Source organism: Dasypus novemcinctus, chromosome 10, assembly GCF_030445035.2.
Source record: "Dasypus novemcinctus isolate mDasNov1 chromosome 10, mDasNov1.1.hap2, whole genome shotgun sequence".
In the NCBI taxonomy this organism is placed as follows: Eukaryota; Metazoa; Chordata; class Mammalia; order Cingulata; family Dasypodidae; genus Dasypus; species Dasypus novemcinctus.
The window spans coordinates 125,956,608-125,967,077 of record NC_080682.1 but is presented as its reverse complement, the minus strand read 5'-3'; positions in this window follow the sequence as shown (position 1 = coordinate 125,967,077).

The following is a 10,470-nucleotide window of genomic DNA, read 5'->3' as shown; positions in this document are numbered from 1 at the left end:
ATAAAAGGGGCAGAAGAGCCACATGTAGGGGAATTATGAATGAGTCTAACTCTGCTACATCCGGGAGCACACATTCCAAGGTAAGGCCCACTGACGGGATGCCGAATCCCAGGGTGTCTGCCCTGCCTGTAGTGCCGAGATGTCTCTAGGGCCCTCAGGAGCCCCCCTGCCTGAGGCACTGATGACGGACAGTGCCCATCCCCCAAAACATAATATCTACAGCGGCAAGCAAGACAATTCCTTCTGTCTGCCCCATGGGAACTAAGGCCCCTCTCAATCAGAAACAGAGTGGGCATCACCGTCCCAAATCCTCAAGCCTAACATAAGGGTGGAATGCAACTGTGGACCAAAGTAGACATTGTTATTCTAGCAATGGAAGAACTTGTATCATTGCTATAAAGGCACTGGCTACCGGAGTTTCTGAAGGGAGGGAGAGGAAAGAACAGGTGTAATGTGGAGCATTTTTGGGACTTGGAATTGTCTTGCATGACACTGCAGTGACAGATACAGGCCACTATATATTTTGTCAAAACCTGTAAAAATGTGTGGTACAAAGTGCAAACTATAATGTAAACTCTTGACCATGGTGAGTAGCAGTGGTTCAATATGTGTTCATCAATCATAACAAATGTACCACGCTAATGAAAGATGTTGTTAGTGGGGAGAAGTGTGGGAGGGGGGGGAGGAGGTATATGCGGATCCCACTAAATATTTGACTTAACGTTTATGTAACCTAAAGCATCTAGACAAATAAAAAAAACAACCTAAAGGACAGAAAAATGATGGAAATTGGTATTGTACAGAGAAGTTAAGTGATGTGCAAGCATAATGACTCGTAAATGTATTTCCAGGCCAGCTTGTGATAATATTGGAATAAGGCACAGCATTTCAGCTTATAGATTACTTATTTGATCAGAATACTGAAGGTAGCATGGGAGCATTAGCAATTCCTAGTGTTCCATTTGACCATATTTGTGAGTCCCATATTCTTTACAGAAGGCGGGTTCTGGAAAGGAAGTTACCAGACAGGATGATGAAGTGGTGGGAACAATCATATTATGGCTATTGCTTTCTTGCAGGTTTGTTACTTTCCACGCTTGAGTTGCTAGAAAGACAAATGATGAGTCAAACAGTAGGTTTGCATTATACTAATGCCGTATTAATTTGTCTTGAATTTGTATTTCTTTCTTTAAATTTAGAAGAAGTTAGGAAATCTGGCATCGTTTATGAATATTCTAAAAATCTGGCCCTTAAATGCAGAAGTTATATGAAATTAACTACTAAACACAGCCTGTAGTTGGTCGGGAGAGGCGTAATGGAGATGACTGAGGAGCAGTGTGTGGATTTATGAACAGCAGTTCTTTTGGCATGTGGTCACCAGCTGTTCCACATGTCTAGAGAGACTAGAACCGAAAGAACCTAACCGAGTGTAATTAGGTGCAGGGACAAGTTGTGGAGGAGTAGCTGTGGAATCTGCTTTAGGGGGAGAGATTTCTGAAATAGTGGGTTATCTTTTTGGATTGCTTAGAGACAGGAAGCTGCCTTATATGATCTCTTAGAGATCTCCTCCAGTCATGGAATTGAACTCGGTGAAGTTTACAGCTTCTCAGAGCCACTGCTTCAGTAAATGTTTCCAGTGATGGGACTCCTCTTTGAGGTAAATGTATTATTACAAAAATAATGGTGATGAAATCTTTAGAAAAGCATTTGGGGCAGCTTAACAAAGCAGATTAGTGATGATGTTTAAAATGCTTAAAATAGGTTGAGATTCTAGGCTCTATAATAGGAGAACTGTTTGTAGGAAGGGTGAGAAAAATCTCTATACTTAGCAGCTATCAGACTTTTTATTTTACTGATATGACAATTGAGGTTCTTGCAACTCTAGGCAAATATGGGAAGTTTGAAGAGATTCCATCAGAATGTAGAAACAATGATAAAAGCGTTAGCAAGGAATTTACTTTAAAAGTGAAAAGAATAGGAACAATGCAGTTGAAAATGAGATCACTTTATGTTCTTTATATTATCTTTTCTATTTTTGAAACAAATTAATTTATTGATACATATTAATAAAGCATAAATCCATCCAAAGTGTACAATCAGTGGTATTCCTTATAATCACGTAGTTGTACATCCATCACTTCATTCATTTTTACAGCATTTTCATTATTCCAGTAATAGCAATAATAATACTAAAAACCAAAAACGGATCAAACAAACAAAACTCATCAACTCTCAATCTGTCTATGCCTCCCCTGCTGTACATAGCTGCTATTCTGTTTCCTTCTCTCTAGTTTACTTGTATTTATATTTTGTAGAAACAGTCTTATATATGCAATATCACCAATATTCCTATTTTATATGAGGTTTCATTATACTATACAGTCCCATGTTACATGTTTAGCTCTCCTTCTAGTAATGAAAATGCCTTAGTCTTTCCCTTTCAACCACTGTCATACCCATGTGATAGCTCTGCAAGTCACAAACACCATGATGTGCTCTCACCATTTCTATTCATTTCCAAAGATTTACAAACAACCTTTTAGCCAATTCTGCACAGATTAACCATCAGCTTTCCATTATCTGCCCTCATTCTATTTTCTTGTGACCTATATTCTAATTATTAATTCCATGAGTTTACTTAAAATACTTAGTTCATAATAGTGCAATGATACAGTATTTGTCTTTTTGTGTCTAGCTTGCTTCCCTCAAAATAATGTCTTCCAGGTTCATCCGCATTGTCATATACTTCACATATTCATTTCTTTTTATTGCTGCATAATATTCCACCATGTGTATACACCACAATTTTTTATCCATTCATCAGTTATGGTGACCTGTGTTGTTTCCAACTTTTTGGCAATTGTGAATAATGCTGCTGTGAACATCAGTGTGCAGGTGTCTGTTCATTTCAGTGCTCTCAGTTCTTCTGGGTATATATATATACCTAATAATGGTATTCCAGGTTCCATGGCAAGTCTGTATTCAATTTCCCTAGTGGGACAGCCACAGTGGCTGTACCATTCTATATTCCCAATGAAAGTGAATAAGTGTTCCTACCTCTCCACATCCTCTCCAACATTTACAATTTTCTGACTTTTTAAAAACAGCTAGTCTATTAGATGTGAATGGTATTTCATTGTAGTTTTGATTGGAATTTCCCTAATTGCTAGTGATGATGAACATGTTTTCCTGTGTTTCTTATCATTTGGATATCTTCTTTGGATAATTGTCTTTTCAAGTTTTTGCCCATTTTTTAATTGGGTAGTTTGCCTTTTTATTGAGAGTTGTATGATCTCTTTATGTATCATGGATATTAAACCCTTATCAGGTATGTGATTGCCAAATATTTTCTCCCATTGAGTTGCTGCCTTTAATCTTTTTGAAAAAGTCCTTTGAGGTGCAAAAGTATTTAATTTTGAGGAGATCACATTAATCTATCTTTCTTTTGTTGCTCATGATTTGGGTATAAGATTTAAGAACCTACCACCTACCACAAGATCTTTGAAGATGTTTTCCTACATTTTCTTCTAGGAGTTTTATGGATGTCTCTTTTACATTTAGTCCCTTGATCCATTTTGAGTAAATTTTTTTTCAGTTTTTAATTTTTTTTTATTTTTAAAGAAGCTTTAGATTATATAAATGTTACATTAACAATATGGGGGTTTCCCATAGACACCAACCGCTCCCCTTCCCATACTTTCTTACATTAACAACATCTTTCATTAGTGTGGTATTTTTGTTACAATTGATGAACATACATTGAAGCATTGCTACTAACCATGGATTAAGTTTAGATTACATATTACACTTTGCCCCACATAATTTTATAGGTTTTGACAAAAAGTATAATGGTCTGTATCTGTCATTGCAATGTCATGCTGAGCAATTCCAGTGTCCCTAACATGCCTCCATATTATACCTATTATTCCCTCTCCCTCCCCTCAATACTGCTAGTGGCCATTGTCTTTCTGAGGTACCTTTTTTGTAATCCATGTATCTTTTTAAAAAACGGGAATTCAACTTATAAAAATTCAAAAAGAAAGAGAAAGAAAGAAGAAAGAAAGACAGACAGAAAGAAAGAAGAAAGAAAGAAAGGATTATGAAAAAGGTTGCATTAAAAAATATAAGAGGTCCCCATATACCCCACACCCCACCCCACCCCACTCCTCCCTCATCAACAACCTTTTTCATCATTGTGGCACATTCATTGCATTTGGTGAATACATTTTGGAGCACTGCTGCATTGCATGGATTATAGTTTGCATTGTAGTTTACACTCTCCCCCAGTGCACTCAGTGGGTTATGGCAGGATATATATCTGTCCCTGCAGAATCATTTAGGGCAACTCCAAGACCCAAAAATGCCCTCATATCACATATCTTCTTCCCTCTCCCTGCCCTCAGCAACTACTGTGTCCTCAGTACCTCCACATCAGTGATAGAAATTCTTCAATTGCTAGAGTCACAATAGTTCAATAGTAGAATACCACTAAGTCCACTCTAATCCATATTTTATTCCTTCATCCTGAGGACCCTGGGATGGTGCTGTCTACTTGACCTCTAAATCAAGGGGCTTCAATCCGACATGGTTGATGGATGCAATTCTCCTGCTTGCAGTTGTAGGCACTCTCTGTTCCCTGGTGTGGGGGTTGACTATCTTCACCTCCCTGTTAACTGACCTGGGAAAGTCCAACGAACTGGAAAATAGGTGTTGCAACTCTGCTGAGGCTCAGGGCCCAGCTGGCACATAGCCAGTCTAGAGATTCAAGTCTCCTGAGTATACATGAACCCCAGCACCAACAACAGATTTAGTCAAAGTGACAGAAGAGGCATTTGTAGAAAGGTCACATCTGAGTCCAACTCCATCACATTCAGCTGTAGGCCTAGTTGAAATTTCAGGCACACAGGCTCATGAGCATAATCATTAGTATCAAGGGCTCATCATTGGACCATCCTTCTTCACTGGCCTCTGCCCTTGCACTTGCGGGATTGTTGCTGTTCCATTGGGGAATGTGACAGAGCTCTCCTGGCTAGGTTGAGTTAGTTTTGGCATAAGGTATGAGATAGGGGTCCACTTTCTTTCTTTTGGATATGGTTATCCAGTTCTCCCAGCACCATTTGTTGAATAGATTGTTCTGGCCCAACTGGGAGGGCTTGACTGCCTTGTCAAAAATCATTTAACTGTAGATGTGAGAGTCAATTTCTGAGTTCTCACCTCAGTTCCATTGGTCAATATGTTTGTCTTTATGCCAGTACCATGGTGTTTATTTATTTATTTTTAACAATTGTAGCTAAGTAATATGTTTTAAAGTAAGGAAGTGAGAGTCTTCCAACTTCTGTCTTCTTTTTTAAGATTTTTTGGCTATTCAGGCCTCCTTACCCTTCCCAATAGATTTGATTATTGGTTTTTCCATTTCTATTGGGATTGCATTGAATCTGTAAAACAGTTTGGGTAAAACTTACATCTCAATGATATTTAGTCTTCCAACTCATGAACACGGAATGTTCTTTCATTTATTTAAGTCTTTGGTTTCTTATAGCAAAATTTTGGGGTTTTCAGAATACAGTTCCTTTATAGCTTTGATTAAGTTTTTCCTAAATATTTGCTTATTTTAGTTACTATTATAAATGGAATTTTTTTTCTGATTTCCCCTTCAGATTGCACATCAGTAGTGTATAGAAATGCTATTGATGTTTGCATATTAATCTTATATCTTGCCACTTTGCTGAACTTGTCTATTAATTCTAGTAGCTTTGTTGTAGATTTCTCAGGATTTTCTAAATGTATGATCATATCATCAGCAAGTAGTGAAAGTTTTATTTCTTCTTTCCTTTTTGGGTGCATTTTATTTCTTTATCTGTCTTAATTGCTCTAGTTAGAATTAGAAACTTGAATAATAATGGGGAGAGTGGACATCCTTGTCTTGCTTATGATCTCAGTGCTAAAGCTTTCAGTCTTTCACCATTAAGTACAATGCTAGCTGTAGTTATTTCATACAAGAACTTGTATGAGTTCTGTAGCATTCTTTCCTATTCAATTTTTTGGAAGAGCTTGAGCAAGATTAGTATTAGATGGTCTTTGAATGACTGGTAGCATTCTCCTGATCTAGGACTTTTTATCTTTGGGAGGTTTTTGATAACTATTTCAAACTCTTCACTTGTGATTGCTTTGTTCAGGTTTTTTATATTTCTTCTAGGGTCAGTGTGGGTGGTTCACATGTTTCTAGGAATTTGTCCATCTCATCTACATTATCTGGTGTTTTGGTGTACACTTGTACAAAGTATCCTCTTATGGTCTCTCTTATTTTTGTAGGGTCAGTGGTAATGCCTGCCCTTCATCTCTGATTTTATTTATTTGTGTTTCTCTCTTTTATCTTTGTCAGTCTAACTAAGGGTTTGTTGATATTGTTGAATTATCAAAAAAAACAACTTTGGTTTTGTTGATTCTCTGTTATTTTTGTTCTTGATGTCATTTATTTCTGCTCTGATCTTTGCAATTTCTTTCTTTCAGCTTAGTTTTGATTAGTTTGCTGTTCTTTTTCTAGTTCCTCCAGGTGTGCAGTTAGATCTTCAATTTTAGCTCTTTCTTCTTTTTTAATGTACACATTGAGTGCATTGCCTTTGCAATTTCCCATTGGTTTTGATCTGCTTCATTCTTATTTTCTTTCATTTCAAGATATTTGCTGAATTTTCTTGCAGTTTCTTCTTTGACCCACTGATTTAAGAGTGTGTTGTTTAATCTCCATGTTTATGCTGTTTCCCTTTTTCTTTTCATTATTGATTTCCAGCTTCATTCCATTATGATCAGAGAAAGGATTTTGTATAATTTCAATCTCTTCTAATTATTTAGAATAGTTTTGTGACCCAACATGTGTTCTATTTTGGAGAAGGATCCATAAGCACTTAAAAAGAATGTCTATTCTGCTGTTTGGGGTGCAATGCTCAATAGATATCTGTTAGATCTAGTTCATTTGTCATATTATTCAAACTATTTTTTTCTTTATTTATTCTATGTCCAGGTGTTCTATCCAACACTGACAGTGTGATACTGAAGTCCCTGAATATTATAGTAGGGACACCTATTTCTTCCTTCAGCTTTGCCAGTGTGTGCTTCATGTATTTTGGGGTGCTTAGGTTAAATGCATAAATATTTAGCATCTCTATTTCTTCTTGGTGAATTGCCCCCCTTTTATTAATATATAATTACCTTCTTCATCCCTTAGAAGAGTTTTGCATTTAAAATCTATTGTGTCTGATATTTATATTACTGCTCCAACTTTTTTTTGGTGACTATTTGCATGGAATATCATCTTCTGATCTTTCACTTTTAACCTGGTGGTGTCCTTACATCTCAGGTAAGTCTCTTGTAGATGACATATAGATGGCTCACATTTTAAAATTTATTCTATCAGTCTATGTCTTTTGATTGGGGAGTTCAAGCCATTAACATTCAATCTTATTACTGTAAAGGCATTACTTACTTTGTCCATTTTGTCCTTTGGCTTTCCATTGTTGTATCTTCCTATAGTCTGTCTTTTTATGCTTCAATTTACCCTTCTTAATAATCTTCATTTCTACACTCTTCTATAAGTCTCTTGCCCTTGTTTCTTTCTTTTAGGCTGCAGCACTCCCTTTAGTATCTCTTGTAATCCTGGCCTTTGGTAACATACTCTATCCATTTTTGTTAGTCTGTGAGGACTCTGAACTCACCCTCATTTTTGAAGGACACATTGCTGGATACTGAATTATTGGTTGGCAACTTTTCTCTTTCAGTACCTTAGATACACCAAACCACTTTCTTATTTCCTGCATGGTTTCTGATGAGAGGTCAGCACTTAATCTTATTGAGGTTCCTTTTATGTGATGCTTTGTTTTTCTCTCATTATTAAGAAAGCCTAACAGCAACTTATAAAATAAGCATTTATTGGCTCCTTGTACATGTTAGACCAAGTGCAGTATGATAAGATTAGAAAGACACATTGTGCTTTTAGAATTTAAGGATATTTTCCTGTGTTTTTGTCTGGTCAAAGTGGAGATTCAAAGCAGGCTCTGCTGCTGAATTCACTGAAGAAAAGCCCCCTGACTTCCCTTCCTTTTTCTCTTACTCTATCTGACAAGGAGGAAGACGTCTGTCCCGCTCTCAGTCAGCTGCAGTGAGCCAGGGCTTTTACCCCAGCTTAATATCTCGGGGCTGGGGAAGGCAGCCCTCCTCTCCACCATGGGAGTTTGGTTACTCGCATTTGTTGTTTTGGGTTCTCAGTTTCTTTCTTTCTACGTGATTGTGTCTTTTGACAAGGTTTTGATTCTCACTCATCATCTTCCTTTCTAAGTGCGACAGGCAGAAGTCTGAGAAGCCCCCAAGATTCCTGCCTCTCGGTGTATGCATGTTCTATGATCTCCTCATTTTCAGGCTGAGGAGCACCTGAACACGACAGGATTTCACTCCTGTGGCTATGTACCTGGTATGGCAGAGGGGATTTTCACAGATGTAATTAAGGTTCCTAGTTAACTGGCTTTGAGTTAATCAGAAGGAGATTACTCTGGGTGAATTTGACTTAATCAGGTATTTAAAAAGTGAGAAATGCAAAGCAGTAGTAGCTACCCTACTTTTGACCTTAAAATACCAAACTGCCATGTCATAGCATGGGCCACATGGCATGGACCCAGGAGTGGCCTCTGGGAGCTGAGAGTGTCTCAGCTGATAGCTGGCAAGAAAGTCGGGACCTCAATCATATAGTCATAAATGAGAAAATTCTGCCAAATACTTGAGGAATCTTGAAAGGAGATTTTTCCCTGAATCAAGCCTCTGTATGAAGACATGGCTAGTGAACCCCTTGATTTCATCTTTGTGCAACCTAAACAGAGGACTAAACTAAAACATGTCTGCTTCCTGATGCGTAGGAACTGTGATATAATCAATTTGTTTTGTTTTAAAGTGCTAAGTTGTGGCTACTTGTAACACAACAATAGAAAATGAATATACTTAGTATCCTCCACCTCTTGTTTCTAACTTGATGAGGTGCATCTATCCATCTAAGTCTGTGGGTTGGTTTTGGCAGTCTTCTTTGGCTCCTAGTTTTCTCTTATCCCTACATTCAATTCTCTGTAAGAAATGCTTATTTTAATTCCTAAATATCTCTAAAACATATATAAAAATTTTTCTAGGTCAGACCCCTTTTACTCTCTTGAATTACTATGACAGTTTCCTTTTCAGTCTTACCTTCCTCCAGTATTTTATCCTCACAGCTGTCAGAATGAACATTTTGAAATACAGGTCTTTTCACAGCATGTTGCTACGTATTATCCTTTATGAATCTCATAGTTCAAATTCTACCACAGAATACAAAGCATTTTAAGGCTTGAACCTGGACTATCTTTCTGTCCTAAGCTACCCCAACCATTTTCTTCACACCCTGATCTATTTTCAGTCCTCTGAAAACAAGTACTACTCTAATATACTTGTCCTGGGTTTGTCCCACACTCTGCATTCTTATTGCTTGGCTACTTCCTACTCCTTCCTTAGTCTTCAAGTTATATTTCACCACTTTTGGAAATGCTTCCTCGACTCCCAGACTGACTTATGTGCCTTTACCCATGCTTGCTGTGTAGTTGTTTTTTTTTTATTTTTATTTTTATTTTTTTTTATCATGGTGTAGTTGTTGGTTATTTGTCTGTCTTCTTCCCTAGATCAAAAAATCCTTGAATTTGACCACAGGTTCAGTAAAAGTAACAGAAAAGTCATTTGTACAGAGGGCACATCTAAATCCAATTCTATCACACTCAGGAGCACAAATTTCAAAATAGGGCCCACTGGCAAGTCACTGAAATCCAGAGCCATCTGTCATGACCATAGGACCTGCATGTCACCATAGCCCTCGACAGCACCACAACTTGGGGTTGTGTCAACTTTGGCCGTCTCTGAGATCCTGCTGAGATGTTCATAAGCACAACCCCTCTGACGACTTCCTGACTCATTTTGAAGTCTCTTAATCATATAAACTCATTTGTCTTTACTGTTTCCCCCTTTTATTCAAGGTCGTTTTCTCATTGCATCACCAGCTGGTGCTTGGTAGTTATCCCTCAGTGCCAGGGAGGCTCACATCCAGAGTTATGTCCCATGCTGGAGGAAGGTAATGCACTTACATGCTGTGTTTAGCTTAGAGTGGCCATATTTGAGCAACATGGAGGCTCTCGGGAGGCTGGGGTTGGTGTATGCTTGGGAGACTTGAATCTCTGGACTCACTCTGTGCTGGCTGGGCCCCAAACCTCAGCAGAGTTGCAGCATCTACTCTCTGGTTTGTTGGACATGCCCATGTTGGCTAACAGGGAGGTGGGGATGGTCAACCTCCACACCAGGGAACCAAGAGAGTCTACAACTTCAAGCAGGAGAATTCCATCCATTAGCCTTGTGGCATCTAAGCCCCTTCTCAAGTTAGAGGTGGAGTGGCCATCACTATCCAGGGTCCTCAGG